This window comes from Lissotriton helveticus, chromosome 7 (assembly GCF_964261635.1).
Source record: "Lissotriton helveticus chromosome 7, aLisHel1.1, whole genome shotgun sequence".
Taxonomy (NCBI): domain Eukaryota; kingdom Metazoa; phylum Chordata; class Amphibia; order Caudata; family Salamandridae; genus Lissotriton; species Lissotriton helveticus.
Window position 1 is genome coordinate 253,237,648 of NC_136068.1, and position 20,942 is coordinate 253,258,589.

The 20,942-nt window shown below is 40.5% G+C and overlaps 1 protein-coding gene across 3 annotated transcripts in view; it reads right to left on the reverse strand.

Annotated features, from left to right (window-relative positions):
- Positions 1-20,942, reverse strand: part of UBE2V1 (ubiquitin conjugating enzyme E2 V1) — a 218,502-nt gene that overhangs the window by 139,711 nt on the left and 57,849 nt on the right. The window lies entirely within an intron of this gene.

Genomic DNA, 20,942 nt, shown 5'->3' on the forward strand with positions numbered 1-20,942 from the left:
ACTACTGATATTCCTGGTCCTGGCCTTGGTGGTGGCTAAGAGATGTTGCGAAATACTGGGGGGCGAGCACGACACCACAGATTGAGGAATTGAGGAGAGGTATGGACCTCTATATTACGGCAGAAAGGGTCACATATAAGGCGAGAGGCTGTCCCAAGAAATTTGTAAGAGTCTGGAATAAATGGAGAAAATCCCATGGCCTTGATGGGGGGACTGTAAGAGGGCTATTAGGGCTAGGGCTCTTTTAGGGTATATAAAGATCAGGAGGAAACAAGACACTGCGATATGGACCATGATGGAAATAGAAGCATTGAGATGGATTGAAAAACAGATTGCACTATTTTTACTAGACATATGGCGAAGGGGGTGGAGGGTTGGAAGACCGGGGATGTTGATCGATGAGGAGGTAATTGTAATATTGTTCCTAAAAAAAAATGCAAATAAAAATATTACAAAAAAAAAAATGCCCGCGTTTTGAAATCTTTTTACCAGTGAGCAAGACTGCTTGTCAGTTGAAACGCGTTTGGTAGCGGCGGAAAATAAAGATTGAAAAATTGCAAACGGCGTCGTCATCTTTGTATTGGATAGATATAGATATATATCTGCTCAGTTCCAAAGGAAACACGCTGCACTCACGGGCCCCTTCCAAATAATTTAATCGCAAGGACACGATTCAGCATTTATGACAACAGTCAGAGACCGAGCAGCCCTCTTTTACCTTCAATATGTTGCATCCAATTAAATCACATTACCAGTTTTAAATACCGGCACACGTCAGTGCGGTTTTATTCATATGCGAGCTAGAAGAAGGCTAAACGCCGAAACGTGTCCTCGCTAATAAATTATTTGGAAGTGGCCCTGTGAGTGCAGAGTGTTTCCTTTGGAACGGAGAGTCATGTTTTACATGGATCCGCCTCCATGCACGGGTGCACCGTCACGAAGAGTGCAGCAGTCACCTAAGGTGGAAAGCGGAGCGCAGAACACATATATATATATATATATATATACACACATACATATATACACATACATATACACACATACATACATATTTTCATACCATGCACTGAATTGTCATTTAATGTACTGTATTGATAATATTTGCACATTGCACTTTTGCACATTGCACTAGCACTTTAGAGATAGACCGTATATTTGAATAATGTTTTATTTACTTATGAAATTCTTATCGGCTTTATTATGTAGAAGGACAATCTCTCTGAAGTCATGAAAATCCAAATCATTAACGCATGGTGCACTGGCACTCTATCCAAACGGAACAGGTCATTGAACATGTATGAAATTGTCCTCAAAGAATATATTTTTATAGAGGTCTTTAGTGGTGCAAATATCTATAAACCCAAATGAATTTTATTATGAATTTTAACAAAATGATAATTGCACCATATGCCCATTGCCAGTTTTGAACATTGTAGTATTTTAAGGAACTCTAACAAGTTGTTGGATAAAATAAGGCACTTGTCATCAAATCTTGGCTGAACAAAAATGATTATTATGGGAAAACCACCCGAAAACATAAACATTATTTTTGTGTTATGCCACATATTTAGACAGCAAAGCAAACTTAAAACAAGAAGGTGTAACGTTTTAAACGGTCTCAAAATTCTTGTGCACAGCAACTGTTTCCTTGAATTTGACACGATGTGTGATGTAGTCCGTTTTCCATTGCATTGGAAACAGCGAACCACCTGACCGGATACTTGCAGTTTTTTAAATGGAGTAATGGCAATTGCGTTGGTGGGAGCAAGCCCGTGGACACAAGCGAAACGCAGTACTAAGATACCGAAACAATAAAAGAGAATCTTTTATAAATGTAGACCAGAGTCCATGTGTTGGTATTCATGATGAAAGGAGAACTGGAGTTGGGGATATATATATATATATTTTTTTTTTCGTCACAAAAGGAGCGGCACAACCAGATTACTTATTGAAGCCTTTTAATCAGAGCTTCACCCCACCAACGCGTTTCAGCCACACAAGGCTTTGCTCACGGTCAGTTAGTCCTTCTACCATTTTCCTTTTTAATACTAGCCCATCTTAGCCTTAGGTGGCATTATGGGATATGTAGTTCGGAAACAATTATTTACAAAATTTCAAACAATAAAAGAAAGACTGGTGTGTTATCACATTTTGTGCTCTTATTAGTAAATTTTGCTACATGTTTTATCACATGGGCAGACTAGATTATTAAAGTTCATAGTTGGAATAGTTCCCAGTTACTGTCGGATTCGTTGACGGGTATAGTACCCTACTTGATTTTGAACATTTCAGCTGGTACTATCAAAGTCACTCTAAATGTATGTAGAGGTCCTCCCCAAAGTTCATGCCTCTCGGTATTTTTGTTCGTAATCGGATGATTAGGCGGGACTCAATTTGTCGCAATTTTCGAACTGTGTCACCTCCGCTCTCCATTTTAGTCAACATTCTCAATCCATAAAATCTCATTGTTCTCCAGTCTCCTTCCTGGCAGGCGTTTATATGTTTTGCCGTGGCATATAACATGTTTTTGTTCTTCACTGCCCTGATATGTTCCAGGATCCTCTTTTTTAAAATGCAGGTGGTACTGCCTATATACTTGATCCCACATCTGCATTCAATTACATATACCACGTTTTTGGACGTGCAGGTGATTTGTTGGTCAATGTACATTGTATTGCCATTAGGTTCCTCAATGCTTTTTTTTTTTTTTTACTGGTTCCAATTTTACATATATATATATATATATATATATATATATATATATATATATATATATATATATATATATATATATATATATATATATATATATATATATATATATATATATATATATATATATATATATATATATATATATATACACAAACCAGTAGGTATATATAGTTAGGACCTAGCTACCATAGGAAATCCGCAACATTCTATTGGGAATAACTTTGGCGCCGGTTGAGGAATTTGCGTCTAATTTTCCAAAATTTTGCCCAGCTCCGCTGCGCTCCTTCCCTGAAAGTTTCGGGGAGATTCGTGAAGTGGGGGCTGAGAAAAAAGGGGGGTCCCAACCCGTGTTTTCCCCATGTTAATTTCCATAGGACGTTCTGACAAGGCTACAGCCCGAACCGCTGAACGAAATTACACCAAAATTGTAGGGACTGGTACGCAGAAGTGCCTTTGCTATATTTGGTGAAAATTGCTCCAGTGGTTTTTATGAAAATTAACTTCAAAAACACATATCTGGGCGGAGCCTAACAACATATCTCATCGTGAGATCCGATTGGCTGTCAGCACTTCATCCAAGAAGTGTTGGCAGCCATCTTGGGACCAATATACAGGATAGCACCTCATTAAAAAGCATTGTAGTTAATAGAGGGTTTTAGGACTTTAGTTACATTATAAATCATTTGTTGATGGTACCATACTCATTTTAGGAATTGTGGTGTGTTCTAAGGTGATTTTACCATGTGAAAAAGCCTTCTGCTGGGATATCATGAATCATGTTTGAAAGAAAACTATTGTCTCATGCTTTTCCCACAGTGCTTTGGAAGGGGATCTATAAGCTAAACTGAAAGCATATTTTCTGTAAATTCACATTATCTTTCTCAGTCATGTGAGAATGAAGTCTGACATTCTCAGTAAAACATGTACATCGAACAAGGACAGAGACTGTCAGTTGATTCCTTTGTGTTCTACTGCAGCCTCCTAGAGTGTTCTAAACAACAACTAGAGCGCTAACAGTCTTACTTATTACAAAGGTATGGCACACCAGAAGCCATCTTGATTGGAATAAAGTGGTAAGTCTGAAAACATTTAATTTAAAAAGGAACAAAATGAGGGGGTATATTTTGCCATAGAAAGTATGATTAGTGCTGCAGAAAGAAAAATTAGGGCACATTTTGAGTGACTTCCCAAATCCTCTTCTATTTCATTACAAAATTCTGACATGCAGTCTCCCAAGATGGCCACCAGAGACAAAAGAGCCCAAATGTAGCCCAAATATCACCCAGATGTAGCCCAAGTATAGCCCAATGACAGAATGTCCCAGAGTGTTCTAAAGAACAACTAGAGCGCTAACAGTCTTACTTATGACAAAAGTATGGCACACCAGAAGCCATCTTGATTGGAATGAAGTGGTAAGTCTGAAAACATTTAATTTAAAAAGGAACAAAATGAGGGGGTTCATTTTGCCATAGAAATAGAAAGTATGATTAGCAGCAGACTTCCCTGGCGAGCAGTAGCTTTACTACAGTGATCTAATGAGCAACTAGAGTGCTAACATTCAGAATTTATGGCAAATGTGTGACACATCTGAATGCCTTCTTGATGGAACCAAAGTAAACAAGCATTGAAAATGCAATAGATCTCGCCCTCATTTAAGTTAAAGCCATTCTGTTTGTAATGAGGTGGCTTTTTAGCTTTGCTTTGATTAGTGTTTTTAAAACTTTCATGTAAATAACATGCATATGTATGCATATATGTATGCATGCATTTATATAGATATGCAGAATATATATATATATATATATATATATATATATATATATATATATCTTCCCACCAGTGCTGGTAAAAAAAGTCACGCGGTCTTGCGGGTGTTGGGTTTTAAAAATGGCTGTCAACACCACGAGTCGAGCGTGACCAAGCCGTAATGGCGAAACGCGTCGTGGAAACTTTTTCATCTGCCAAATAAATCTTCGATTTGCAGCTCTGGGGGTCTCGTTTTTCTTCAAAATTTGGAAGAGTGGTGGAGCGAATATATTTATATATATACACACACTTACATAAATGCATATGCATATATATGCATATATATGTGTATATGCGTGCAGAGAGAGGTAGAGTGGTAGAGACTAGTAGAGAAAGAAGTAGAGAGAGGTAGAGAGAAGAGAGTGAGTAATAGAGTAGAGAGTGAGTAGTAGAGAGTAGTAGAGAGTAGGAGAGAGTAGTAGAGAGTAGGAGAGAGCAGGAGAGAGCAGGAGAGAGCAGGAGAGAGCAGGAGAGAGCAGGAGAGAGCAGGAGAGAGCAGGAGAGAGCAGGAGAGAGCAGGAGAGAGCAGGAGAGAGCAGGAGAGAGCAGGAGAGAGCAGGAGAGAGCAGGAGAGAGCAGGAGAGAGCAGGAGAGAGCAGGAGAGAGCAGGAGAGAGCAGGAGAGAGCAGGAGAGAGCAGGAGAGAGCAGGAGAGAGCAGGAGAGAGCAGGAGAGAGCAGGAGAGAGCAGGAGAGAGCAGGAGAGAGCAGGAGAGAGCAGGAGAGAGCAGGAGAGAGCAGGAGAGAGCAGGAGAGAGCAGGAGAGAGCAGGAGAGAGCAGGAGAGAGCAGTAGAGAGCAGTAGAGAGCAGTAGAGAGCAGTAGAGAGCAGTAGAGAGCAGTAGAGAGTAGTAGAGAGCAGTAGAGAGCAGTAGAGAGCAGTAGAGAGTAGTAGAGAGTAGTAGAGAGTGAGTAGTAGAGAGAGTAGTAGAGAGTGAGTAGTAGAGAGTGAGTAGTAGAGAGTGAGTAGTAGAGTGAGTAGTAGAGAGTGAGTAGTAGCAAATGAGTAGTAGAGAGTGAGTATTAGAGAGTAGTGGAGTAGTAGAGAGTAAGTAGTAGAGCGTAGTGGAGAATATTCCAAAGTTTGGCACAGCACCACTTGCACAATAAGTCCAATCAAATCATATCACTTAGAGTCCTTATTGAAGCGCTGAATCTTGGTGTATATTCAAATGCTTTTATTTCCCTTAAGTTTATGTACCACAGCCAGCTGATGCGTTTCGTTCTGTACAACAGAACTTCAGGGCATTCTCATTTCCTTCAAGTTATGTCGGTATCCTGTTGTCATATAACTAGATATTTCTTCCAAATGTTAGACGAGACGCAAGTACATTCTTATTCAAAGTGACTAGGTATCAATTTTACCCACACAATTCGGGCAGACTTGAGTAATTTATAGCATCCTCAAAGTCAGTCTTTCAAAAATTCCAAAGTATAGGACATGATAATCCAAATCCAAATGTTTCTCAAGAAAAGTCATTTTCAATCGTTCGGAATTTCGGCGTTTGGGGAGATATGACCCAGGGACCCCCAGTATGCAAGGGGAATTAGTCCCCCCTCTGCAAACGCGCCAGTGGCCTGCGTTGCAGAGAGGTGTAAAAAGAGGCATAGCCTCATTACACCTCTGTGCAATGCAGCCCCCTGGCGCATACTGGAGGTTCCAGGTGGGCTAGTTGGCCCCCAGGGACCCCCAGTATGCAAGGGGAATTAGTTCCCCCCTCTTCAAACATGCACGGGGGCTGCGTTGCAGAGAGGTGTAAAAAAGGTGTGGCCTCATTACACCTCTCTGCAATGCAGCCCCCTGGCGCATACTGGAGGCTCCTGGTGGGCTAGTTGGCCCCCAGGGACCCCCAGTATGCAAGGAGAATTAGTTCCCCCTCTGCAAACGCGGCAGGGGGCTGCGTTGCAGAGAGGTGTAACAAGGGGCATAGCCTCATTACACCTCTGCAATGCAGTCCCCTGGCGCATACTGGAGATTCCTGGTGGGCTTTCAGGTCTTATATAGTTAGGAATTAGCATTAAAAAAAACTTTGAAATTCACTGAAAAAAACATAGGTTTCAGGCCTTATATAGTTAGGAATTAGCATTTAAAAAACCTTGCAAAGTCACTGAAAAAACCATAGGTTTCAGGCCTTATATAGTTAGGAATTAGCATTTAAAAAACCTTTAAAATTCACTCAAAAAACTATAAGTTTTAGGGGTGTTATGGTTAGCTGGACATTTCACTCATACAAAACCATTGAAATTGCTCCTATATAGTTAGTTGTACTAACTATATTTCGCGCACCCGCAATCCACTGCTGATGATGTCACATATTACATCATTCATGACATGGTCAGTGACATCACTGATGACATCTCAAATGACATCACTGATGATATCTCTTTTGACATCAATGGTCACATCAATGATGATATCATTAATGTGACAATACAATGCATCTCCTCAACTTTAATATAACCTCTGTTACACCCAGTGTTAAATACAGAGTATAATTTTTGAAACCATTGACACACCAATACTAGTTACTACATACGCATTCACTGATTCCTACGTCTACACACACATTCACTCATTCACCCATACAATCATTCATACATACAATCACTCATCTTTACAACACTATCATATGCACTCATACACCTATACAGACACTCACACTCTGCCACTCATCCATGGAGTTACTCACACACCTAGTCAGTCCTGTAAAGAATCAATCACACTTCCATTTTCTAATCTACACAGTTAAACATAGAGTACCTTACATTTTCAAACATATACTAACACATACTTACTCTCTTATAGAATCACTGATACAAGTACACATTGATCTGCACAGAGTCACACACCTCCCAGCCAGCCATACACACACTCAGTCTCCCATACAAATACTTGTGCAACCAATCAATAACCCATATAGCTACTTATATAGCTACTGATCAACACATGCAGCAGCTTGCACAACAACAGACATACTGATGCACACTTTCAGACAGTTTAGTCACTAACCCGTGCATTTAGTAAGACGCATTTAATCACTCACTCATACAGTCAATCACGCACCTACTAAAACCTTCATTCAGACACTTATACATCCACTCATTCTTCAATATGTAAAACATATTTAAACTTTACAGAAACACATAATCACTGGATGTTGTCATCAGTGATGTCATCAGTGATGTCACTGACCATGTCATGAATGATGTAATATGTGACATCATCAGCAGTGGATTGCGGGTGCGCGATATATAGTTAGTGCAACTAACTATATATGGAATTTCAATGGTTTTGTGTGAGTGAAATAAGGTTTTCTAAATGCTAATTCCTAACTATATATGGTCTATAACCTATGGTTTTTTCAGTGAATTTTCAAGGTTTTGTAAATGCTAATTCCTAACTATATATGGTCTATAACCTATGGTTTTTTCTGTGAATTTCATTGTTTTTTTAACAGCTAATATCTGTAGCTGTAAAATGTATTCTTCTTTAAATCCAAAAATATATTTTATATGTTTATGAATAATTTTTTTTTAAAATATTTTTTTTTCTTCGTTCCCGCTTCGCGAATCGGGAAGCTTCCCGTTAGCTGACCTTGATGCCGCGAAATAGACCGCGAGCCGGTAAACGTTTCTTTACCGCAAGTGCCGCGTTAGAAAACAACATCGTGACGCCTCCCGTCCGCATGACGTTCCACGTTGTCGCGTGATACGTCATATGACGTGCTACGTTAGCGAACTGGTACGCGAAGCGAGTGCCAAAGCGCAGGTTTCTGGAAGCAAACCGGGAGGCCCTGCAAAGCGCTTAACGTAAACACAGCAAGTCATGTGACTTGGTAATAACACTTTTCATTGGTTCATTTCACTTTTGGTTTCCTAATGATGTAAGACTAGGTCATATAATCTAAAATGAACACTTTTGATTGGTTGAGAACTCTTGTTTTTCCCAAATGATGAAAATCCCTCCTTCTTTCCTCACTCTGACTTTCATCATTGTGAGAGAAAGACCCTTTGTGATCACTGAGCAATGGCTTCTTTAGTAGCTTCAGCTGGTGCTTCCCCACCACCTCCACCACATCCAAGGAAGAGTGGACCACCTGCTCAAGTTGTAATTCAACAAGAAGAAGAAGAAGAGGAACAGGAGGACGAGCACGAAGAGAGGCAGTTTTTGCCTGAGCAGCCCAAGACGTCTCACCGGAAAGAAAACTTCATTTGGCAATTTTTTAAAATTCCCAAAGGTCAGAAAAAAGTAAATGCAAGATACGTAACTTGCCTTATATGTCAAGATAGACTGTCCAGAGGGACCGACAAAAAATACAGTTTCGGAAACTACACAATGCATCGCCATATGACTAGGTGGCATCCTAACAACTACAGTGCTGCACAGTTTCGGAACGACCTAGATAATCTCCCTATTATGGCCAGAAGATCTGTTGTACCGGAAGTAACGGGACCAGAGGGCAGGGAGATGGTGCCAAATATACAAATGAGATTTGGTGAAGTAAAACACACCTGCGTATTTTGCGATGGATTCATTTCCTACGGAGAAAGAAGCATCACTCTGATCAACAGAGCTATTGACTATCATATGCAAGTTTGTCCGAAACGCCCAAAATAATAAATACTTCTTTTTTTTGTTTTGTTGCTCCTGTTGAGCCCTTTACAATGAATCGTTTTCATTGCCCCCCTCCAAGAAAAACCCAAAAAAATATAAAACTGTTCCGAAAAATTCAAAAACATTAAAAAAATGTTCAGAAAAATAAAAAAAAAAGTTCTTTTCAGAACTACCTCCCCGTTATTAAAAAATTGGTACAATATTTGGAACTGTGCCAACCTCTATTTCTCTTAGTTCGCTTCCTAGTTCGCTCGCTGGTACGCGAACTGGAAGCGAACCAAAAACAGTAAGTATAAGGGAAGGAAACACACACTTATGTTAAAAGAAAGACAGCTATAGGGGAGTAAACTAGAGATACTATTACCCATAATCCACTACTGATGATGTCACATATTACATCATTCATGACATGCTCAGTGACATCATCAGCAGAGGATTGCGGGTTTTTTGGCAACATGCCTTATCCACGGTTTAATAACGCTGCCTTTTGCTTTATATAAGTTTTCAAATTGTATGAAATATATACCAATAGGTCTTTATGAACCTTTAGGTAGTGCTTTTGTTCATGAGGTCTGGTCGCTTCCATACACATACAGATGTTTCAAAGATGATCAAGAAGTTTATCTGAATGGAGAGGAATGCACTGAGACGCCAGATCATTCACTAATGTGTAGGCACATACAGTTACACGATTCATGCAACAAACACCGACCAAATATGGCTTGCGTGTTGCAAGGCACGCCAGTTCCTGCTATCATCCCCACGTTCAAGTTGTTGGAAAATGGTAGTTATTTGATGCTCAATAATGAAGATTGTTCTGAGTTAATTAAAAGTATTCCTTTTATCGTAACAGTAAGTGAACGGGTTATTTGCTGCAGAAATGTTCTATTTCCTCCCACACATGAACATAGGGAGTTTTCAATCTGGCCACAAATACCAACCTTGGGACACGTTTCAACGGCATGACAAGAATAAGAGCTCTTTTGTCTCAGAGAGAGGTGGCCTTGAGTTCGGCCCGTGAAACTTTCGTACTTCACATAGCGAACACCCGTACACAGGTTTGCCTTTCAATTTCAGCAACATGTTTCCGACTATCTTTAACGCATCCTCCACAAAATCCCTGGCACACTTTTTTAAAGTTGTTACCAGTGGTCTCGTGACTTCATTTGAGAAAATCTTTGGAGTCATCCCTGCTCCCTTTCATTCCATTTTCTCCACTCTGGTTCGTGGATTGCATTTTTACTTGCATTACCAGCGGACGCTCTTGTGCTTTTTTACATTTTTAAATATGGATGTCCCTCCTATGCAACCTCCCACCCTGCAGCTGCTGACACTGTTCCGCAATCGCATGCTAGAATATTATGGCACAATGCCGTTGGCGATATTAAGCACGGCATATGGATTATCTTTTCGGTTCTCCTACTTCACCTGTGTCCAGCCTGTATTTCACTGCCTGACCTGTGATTTCGATTGGGCCATTGATTTGTGTCTCTGCGGACCGGTTTCTCCTGACGTCGACTTTAATCAGCTGATGACTCCTATCATTACTCACGAGTTGATTTGTCCTGGCGAAAGGATTATGGCTGTGGCATTGATGCATGGACTACTTGGTCCCTGGAATTTACTGGCGGCAGCACAGTCTTTCTTGGAACACAGCTTTCTTGAAAACCCACCGAGCTGTCCTCTGATGGTGATAGAGAATCCGGTGCTGGGAGAGCACGTATGTTCTTTTCCGCTTTTAAATTGGATGGCTGAACTGTTTTCGGATGAAGACGGTGACTTCCTGTTGGAGGCTGTTGCAGCTTATTTTGCATACACAGTTATGTCATAGACCTTTTTCATGTTTCATATGCTGAGTACTAGCATTTCATTGACAATTCATTGACTTAATTGTCAAGTTTTTATTATTTACCTTGCCTATTGGCTTAAGACTCGATAAAGTACTTGGCTGTTTTATTTTTCTTTAGCATTGAATTTTCCTAGTTTTTAATGCTTTACCTTGCGGACCGTCCACATATAAACTTGCAATCTGCTCTCATGAGATGGCACTTCTATTATCTTATTCAGTTCGTTTCCAGGTCATGAGGAGGTGTCATCTAGGTCCTGGATATCTTTACACCGTGTTAAGTTAGCATGGGCTCATTACCGGTTTAAACGCCATTTTTCCTTTTTTGCAACTTCTGCACACGACATTTAGTTGTTGCTTTAGCTTTCCACCTAGTAGTTCATCGTGGTTTACATGAGAATAATATGTTATTGGTCTACTATCTGCTTTACTTGTTAAACTATATCTGTACAGCGAGTGCTAAAGTTTCAAGAACAACACGATACAGAATTGTTATGAGGTCTGATCTCCACGACTTCATACTCATAACATAAGTGCAACTTCTGCCAATTCTGGGCATGAGGCGGGTTTTATATTGCTTTGCCGAACACACATACACAACAGTTGATGCGGTTCACATGAAGAGAGAGCTGGTGTATGCTGATGTGATTCCTTCAAATCTAAGACACTAAAGTATGGGCACGCCCTAAACCAACACAAAGAGACCTTCTTAGCAAATAATATAATATGTGTATTAGGGAGGGTGAGATATAAGCAGCCGCGGGCCGTGGAGGGAGTTACGGTGAGGCAGGGAGGCGGGGAGGGGGAGAAGCAGGGTGGAGCCCTCTCTACCTTGCCCCTCCCCCTCCCCCTGCCCCACCGTAACTCCCTCCACGGCCCGCGGCTGCTTATAAGTGTTGCTAACTCTTATTCATTTACAGCATGTTAACATACTGTCACCATTCGCTTTTTATGTACTAGTAACTATGCTGGTAATTTTGCTACTGATAATATGTGTACTTGTATTCTCCACCCTGCTTCTCCCCCTCCCCGCCTCCCTGCCTCACCGTAACTCCCTCCACGGCCCGCGGCTGCTTATAAGTGTTGCTAACTCTTATTCATTTACAGCATGTTAACATACTATCACCATTCACTTTTTATGTACTAGTAACTATGCTGGTAATTTTGCTACTGATAATATGTGTACTTTTATTATCTAAGGTACTACGCCTGAGAAGACGGCATTAGTAAATAAACATTTCAAATACACATGTGTTCTTCTTAACTCCATGTTCTGGTTTCTAAGAAATATATAACGACCGACTGTTCATGAGTTCCACGTATCCTGAGGTACTATAAGTTCATATTATGGATTGTCTAAACATTGAGAGTTTGTTATATCCAATGTGACACTGTACCTAGCTTGCTAAATAGTTTTTGATTACTAACGTGAGTTTTGGGACACCCTAATTCGCCGAGGTTCCAATCCTCTGTCCACAGTTCTGTGTGAGAACAGAAACCCTGCGACAGGGGCACCCCCGACCCTTGCTGGACCTTCATCACACTTGCGATACAACTCCAGCAATGCGCCACCTTTACGGCACAGATACATCACGCATCTGTGCTGTTTTTGCCCCGTGATGCGCCGCATTGTAAATGCAGCACACCATAGGTGACGGAACAGCGGCACAGAATGACTAACACATCCCTGGTGATGCGCCAGTCATCATAAATCTATCCCTATGCTTCTTATCTTGTTAGAGATGAACCGCCATATGTATCATCAAAGTTATTTGCATTTCCTAAATAGCGAACTTTAAGGAATAAATAGCGATTCTTTACCATTCCTAGTTTGCGATGAGCTATTTGCTAATTAGCCGAATGTAGCCCAATGAAGCCCAATGTAGCCCAATGTAGCCCAAAGATGGCCGCCAGACACACAAAAAAACAAATGTAGCCCAAATATCAGCCAGATGTAGCCCAACTATAGCCCAGTGACAGAATGACCAATCAGCTTCGCAAACCTCCGTTACGCGAAGCGGAGCGCTGTTACAGATATATATCTTTTTTTGAACGTTAATTTCTCAAAATCCACTGGAGCACATATATTGAGACCTAGCAAAGGCACATCGGGCTACCAGTCCCTAATATTTTGCCAAGTTTCGTGCAAATCCATTCAGCCGTTCAATTATTATTTTTATTATTTTTTTTTGCCCCGCGGGGCCCTTTTAAAACCTCCACATCAAACCTAGGGGGTCAGCGAGGATCTACTATGCCCCCTTATAGTTATTTCCCCCTTTGTTTTGACCTCCTCTTGTCTCTCGATCCTACCGAGAGACAAGATGGCGGCCGCTACGGACTGTTTGGAATGTTGACAGACGCCGGAGAACCAATCAGCTTCGCTTCACAAAGCTCCGTTGCGCGAAAAGTCCGCGAACCAGAGCGCTAACCGGTCCGCTGTTACAGATATATATCTTTTTTTAAACGTTAATTTCTCAAAATCCACTGGAGCACATATATTGAGACCTACAAAAGGCACATCGGGCTACCAGTCCCTACAATTTTGCCAAGTTTCGTGCAAATCCATTCAGCCGTTCGGGCTAAAAGTGAGGCCAACCGCCCTATGGAAAACTCAATGTTAAAAACACGTTTTGGGACCCCCCTTTTTTCTCGGCCCCCACTGGACGAACCCCCCCCAAATTTTCAAGGGCTGCTCAGAAACAAAATGTGCCATTTTCCTGAAAATTTCAGCCAATTCCGTCCACAAACGCCAAAGTTATTAGACATAGAATTTTCAAAAAACCCATAGAGAAAAAATCCTAACTATATATACCTACTGGCGACCGCCGGAAGGAAGGAAGGAAGGAAGGATGGATGGAGATTATATATATATATATATATATATATATATATATATATATATATATATATATATATATACACATATACATATACACACAAAACCTACTGGCGATAGCCAGTAGGTATATATAGTTAGGACCTAGCTACCATAGGAAATCCGCAACATTCTATTGGGAATAACTTTGGCGCCGGTTGAGGAATTTGCGTCTAATTTTCCAAAATTTTGCCCAGCTCCGCTGCGCTCCTTCCCTGAAAGTTTCGGGGAGATTCGTGAAGTGGGGGCTGAGAAAAAAGGGGGGTCCCAACCCGTGTTTTCCCCATGTTAATTTCCATAGGACGTTCTGACAAGGCTACAGCCCGAACCGCTGAACGAAATTACACCAAAATTGTAGGGACTGGTACGCAGAAGTGCCTTTGCTATATTTGGTGAAAATTGCTCCAGTGGTTTTTATGAAAATTAACTTCAAAAACACATATCTGGGCGGAGCCTAACAACATATCTCATCGTGAGATCCGATTGGCTGTCAGCACTTCATCCAAGAAGTGTTGGCAGCCATCTTGGGACCAATATACAGGATAGCACCTCATTAAAAAGCATTGTAGTTAATAGAGGGTTTTAGGACTTTAGTTACATTATAAATCATTTGTTGATGGTACCATACTCATTTTAGGAATTGTGGTGTGTTCTAAGGTGATTTTACCATGTGAAAAAGCCTTCTGCTGGGATATCATGAATCATGTTTGAAAGAAAACTATTGTCTCATGCTTTTCCCACAGTGCTTTGGAAGGGGATCTATAAGCTAAACTGAAAGCATATTTTCTGTAAATTCACATTATCTTTCTCAGTCATGTGAGAATGAAGTCTGACATTCTCAGTAAAACATGTACATCGAACAAGGACAGAGACTGTCAGTTGATTCCTTTGTGTTCTACTGCAGCCTCCTAGAGTGTTCTAAACAACAACTAGAGCGCTAACAGTCTTACTTATTACAAAGGTATGGCACACCAGAAGCCATCTTGATTGGAATAAAGTGGTAAGTCTGAAAACATTTAATTTAAAAAGGAACAAAATGAGGGGGTATATTTTGCCATAGAAAGTATGATTAGTGCTGCAGAAAGAAAAATTAGGGCACATTTTGAGTGACTTCCCAAATCCTCTTCTATTTCATTACAAAATTCTGACATGCAGTCTCCCAAGATGGCCACCAGAGACAAAAGAGCCCAAATGTAGCCCAAATATCACCCAGATGTAGCCCAAGTATAGCCCAATGACAGAATGTCCCAGAGTGTTCTAAAGAACAACTAGAGCGCTAACAGTCTTACTTATGACAAAAGTATGGCACACCAGAAGCCATCTTGATTGGAATGAAGTGGTAAGTCTGAAAACATTTAATTTAAAAAGGAACAAAATGAGGGGGTTCATTTTGCCATAGAAATAGAAAGTATGATTAGCAGCAGACTTCCCTGGCGAGCAGTAGCTTTACTACAGTGATCTAATGAGCAACTAGAGTGCTAACATTCAGAATTTATGGCAAATGTGTGACACATCTGAATGCCTTCTTGATGGAACCAAAGTAAACAAGCATTGAAAATGCAATAGATCTCGCCCTCATTTAAGTTAAAGCCATTCTGTTTGTAATGAGGTGGCTTTTTAGCTTTGCTTTGATTAGTGTTTTTAAAACTTTCATGTAAATAACATGCATATGTATGCATATATGTATGCATGCATTTATATAGATATGCAGAATATATATATATATATATATATATATATATATATATATATATATATATATATATATATATATATCTTCCCACCAGTGCTGGTAAAAAAAGTCACGCGGTCTTGCGGGTGTTGGGTTTTAAAAATGGCTGTCAACACCACGAGTCGAGCGTGACCAAGCCGTAATGGCGAAACGCGTCGTGGAAACTTTTTCATCTGCCAAATAAATCTTCGATTTGCAGCTCTGGGGGTCTCGTTTTTCTTCAAAATTTGGAAGAGTGGTGGAGCGAATATATTTATATATATACACACACTTACATAAATGCATATGCATATATATGCATATATATGTGTATATGCGTGCAGAGAGAGGTAGAGTGGTAGAGACTAGTAGAGAAAGAAGTAGAGAGAGGTAGAGAGAAGAGAGTGAGTAATAGAGTAGAGAGTGAGTAGTAGAGAGTAGTAGAGAGTAGTAGAGAGTAGTAGAGAGTAGTAGAGAGTAGGAGAGAGTAGGAGAGAGTAGTAGAGAGTAGGAGAGAGTAGGAGAGAGTAGTAGAGAGTAGTAGAGAGCAGGAGAGAGCAGGAGAGAGCAGGAGAGAGCAGGAGAGAGCAGGAGAGAGCAGGAGAGAGCAGGAGAGAGCAGGAGAGAGCAGGAGAGAGCAGGAGAGAGCAGGAGAGAGCAGGAGAGAGCAGGAGAGAGCAGGAGAGAGCAGGAGAGAGCAGGAGAGAGCAGGAGAGAGCAGGAGAGAGCAGTAGAGAGCAGGAGAGAGCAGTAGAGAGCAGTAGAGAGCAGGAGAGAGCAGGAGAGAGCAGGAGAGAGCAGTAGAGAGCAGTAGAGAGCAGTAGAGAGCAGTAGAGAGCAGTAGAGAGCAGTAGAGAGCAGTAGAGAGCAGTAGAGAGTAGTAGAGAGTAGTAGAGAGTAGTAGAGAGTAGTAGAGAGTGAGTAGTAGAGAGTGAGTAGTAGAGAGTGAGTAGTAGAGAGTGAGTAGTAGAGTGAGTAGTAGAGAGTGAGTAGTAGCAAATGAGTAGTAGAGAGTGAGTATTAGAGAGTAGTGGAGTAGTAGAGAGTAAGTAGTAGAGCGTAGTGGAGAATATTCCAAAGTTTGGCACAGCACCACTTGCACAATAAGTCCAATCAAATCATATCACTTAGAGTCCTTATTGAAGCGCTGAATCTTGGTGTATATTCAAATGCTTTTATTTCCCTTAAGTTTATGTACCACAGCCAGCTGATGCGTTTCGTTCTGTACAACAGAACTTCAGGGCATTCTCATTTCCTTCAAGTTATGTCGGTATCCTGTTGTCATATAACTAGATATTTCTTCCAAATGTTAGACGAGACGCAAGTACATTCTTATTCAAAGTGACTAGGTATCAATTTTACCCACACAATTCGGGCAGACTTGAGTAATTTATAGCATCCTCAAAGTCAGTCTTTCAAAAATTCCAAAGTATAGGACATGATAATCCAAATCCAAATGTTTCTCAAGAAAAGTCATTTTCAATCGTTCGGAATTTCGGCGTTTGGGGAGATATGACCCAGGGACCCCCAGTATGCAAGGGGAATTAGTCCCCCCTCTGCAAACGCGCCAGTGGCCTGCGTTGCAGAGAGGTGTAAAAAGAGGCATAGCCTCATTACACCTCTGTGCAATGCAGCCCCCTGGCGCATACTGGAGGTTCCAGGTGGGCTAGTTGGCCCCCAGGGACCCCCAGTATGCAAGGGGAATTAGTTCCCCCCTCTTCAAACATGCACGGGGGCTGCGTTGCAGAGAGGTGTAAAAAAGGTGTGGCCTCATTACACCTCTCTGCAATGCAGCCCCCTGGCGCATACTGGAGGCTCCTGGTGGGCTAGTTGGCCCCCAGGGACCCCCAGTATGCAAGGAGAATTAGTTCCCCCTCTGCAAACGCGGCAGGGGGCTGCGTTGCAGAGAGGTGTAACAAGGGGCATAGCCTCATTACACCTCTGCAATGCAGTCCCCTGGCGCATACTGGAGATTCCTGGTGGGCTTTCAGGTCTTATATAGTTAGGAATTAGCATTAAAAAAAACTTTGAAATTCACTGAAAAAAACATAGGTTTCAGGCCTTATATAGTTAGGAATTAGCATTTAAAAAACCTTGCAAAGTCACTGAAAAAACCATAGGTTTCAGGCCTTATATAGTTAGGAATTAGCATTTAAAAAACCTTTAAAATTCACTCAAAAAACTATAAGTTTTAGGGGTGTTATGGTTAGCTGGACATTTCACTCATACAAAACCATTGAAATTGCTCCTATATAGTTAGTTGTACTAACTATATTTCGCGCACCCGCAATCCACTGCTGATGATGTCACATATTACATCATTCATGACATGGTCAGTGACATCACTGATGACATCTCAAATGACATCACTGATGACATCATCCACGTGACAATCGCATACACCTTTTCATACACTCGTAAAATCTTTCATCACTCCTTGTAAAATACAGAGTATCATATTTGAATCCATTGTTACAGCAATACAAGTATCTAAAAACCCACTCAGTGATTCATAGATGCATACACACATCTAATCACTTACCTGTAGATTCACTCATACATGCTGTCAATGAACAATAGAGCACTATCAAAAATACTTGTACACCTAAATCGACATTACACACCAGCACACATTCTATTCACATATGAAGTCATCCTACTCACTTATGCAAACAATGGATCATACTTACTAATTTACTTAGCTACACACTTATACAAACACAACTTCACCTATTCATTTAGATAGTAAGTCATACTTAGTGAATTATAAAATCATTATTACAAGTATTAAGTTATCCACAGTCACTCACACAATCATTGAGTCTTATGTATACTTATTAATATACAACAACTGACACATACACTGCCTTTATTTTTCTAGTTTGTTGGACATGTACCATTGAGAAATATGTTTGCTCATCACCACACCCATAAAGATATTCACTCACCCAAACAACTGTTAGAACATGTAGTTTTAACTTCATATATCTAGTGAATCAACTATTCACACATCTTTGGGCAGTCACACCCCCCCCCACACCGAAACACACACACATTCACTCTCCCATACAAATACTCAGTTAACTAATCAATAACTAATACAGACTTTCACATAGCTAGTAACCAACTGGAGAACCAGTTTACACAACAACTGACAAAGTGATACAGATATTCAAACAGTTTAGTCACTATCCACTATATTTAGTGGGACACTATAAATTGGTCAAGTAAACAGTCAATTACACTGCTACTAAATCCTCCATCCAAATATTTATTTTTATATATCCACTCATTCTTCAATGCAAATTGCTATATATATATAATGCATATTTAAATAACAAACCAAACCACATTCACTGGATGATGTCATCAGTGATGTCATCTGAGATGTCATCAGTGATGTCACTGACCATGTCATGAATGATGTAATATGTGACATCAGCAGTGGATTGCGGGTGCGCGAAATATAGTTAGTACAACTAACTATATAGGAGCAATTTCAATGGTTTTGTATGAGTGAAATGTCAGGCTAACTATAACACCCCTAAAACTTATAGTTTTTTGAGTGAATTTTAAAGATTTTTTAAATGCTAATTCCTAACTATAGAAGGCCTGAAACCTATGGTTTTTTCAGTGAATATATACACACACACACACACACACACACACAAACTTCTTCACATTGTTAAATATAACTACAATGTCTTTACATTGTTAAACTCTGTGCCTTCTTAAGAAGTCAACTCTTAAAAAGGTAAATACAAATGTGTTAGGCAAATTATATTTTAGGAGTGCTTGCACTTGCCTACTGGTTATATAGGTAGGATCAAAATACAGCAGGATTGAAAGCTTTGTAACCCTGTAAAAGACGACATATTTAACATGGATGACTATTTTTTCTCAAAACAACCATATCTAACAGTCCATGGGACAGCAAGACAGATTAAGATGCTTGCAATTTCATACCTGGTATATTAGCATATTGGCAGCATCACATCACTAACTTTAAAGGAGGGTATCTTATAATGGATTAAATGGCATAGCGTATACAAAATGTGTGCTACTCAGACATAAAAAGTGCATTAGCTTTTATTTGTTTTGCACATGTATATGTTAATGGTATCTTAAGTGTTGTAAGTAAATATAGAACTACACTGATGAGGTACCTGCTCACCGTACATATATTTACCAGCACCCCCCCAAAAACTATATATATATATATATCTGCTCCACTTACTCCAAATAATCCCCGCCGGGATTGAAGAAAAAGTAAGGCACTCACGGGGTTCATGTATCTCAGCAGCAGTATTTATTTAGCAGACGCGTTTCGGGAGAACGCTCCCTTCGTCAGTGAAACACTGAAAAAAGGCACCCGCTGCAGGAGTGACTCGTAATTGGTGTACAGGAGCGAGAATATATATATATATATATATATATATATATATATATATATATACACACACATATATACATATATACATATACACACACACACACACTTCACTAAAAAAAACAATGGGTAAAAGGATGTTAGAGTTAGGTGACAATATCAGTTAAAACATAGTTTTAATAGAACAAAAATGCTACCCCTCTTGTGGGAATTGGCTAGTGACCCCGAAAGGCACAAATCAAAACAGAGTCAATGAGAGTTGCTCCCAGAGACTCACATTGACCGTGGTTTGATACTTGCCTGTTGCGTGCACAAGGCCCAGCCACACAAGTGAGATAGCAAATTTATCAGGGTAAGTGGGAGAATGCTGGGTGGTAGGGATTTTGCAGAATTTGGCTCATTCTGGAAGAGCAAGTCACAGAAATGCACGGAAAATGTACAATTCTAGAAAAAGTTTGAGGTCTGCTGGGCATTGTGGGTAAGATAACTTTGTGGGATCCATGCAAGGCATACTACCATGAACTCCACTGGGTGTCTAGATTTCAGAAAGGTCGGACTTTGTTAGGTGTTTCCGGGGGGGGGGGGGGGGGTCAGGTATTGGTGTCGGGCGTCGATCTCTGGTAAAAAAATAAGACCCGCTTCTACCCCCCCGTGGCAAATTAGATAATTTTTGATACCGGAAATGTTAGTATCTCCATATTGTATATTGAGGGCTTTCCTGTTGCATGCATTAGCTTTACCCACGCAAATGAGGTAGCATTTTTGTGACACGGGGGGATTAATGGGTGGTATAATAGAACATTTGGGGCTCCCCACAGATTACAGACGTTTTCCTCAGAAAAATTTGAGGAAAATGTATGTTTTTAGTCAAGTTTTGAGGTTTGCAATGGCTTCTGGGTCCCCCACCCTGTATTCCCATATGCGTTTAGTTTTCAGGAATGTACTAGTTTCTCTAGGTGCCTGCTGAGCTAGAGTCCAAAGTTTACA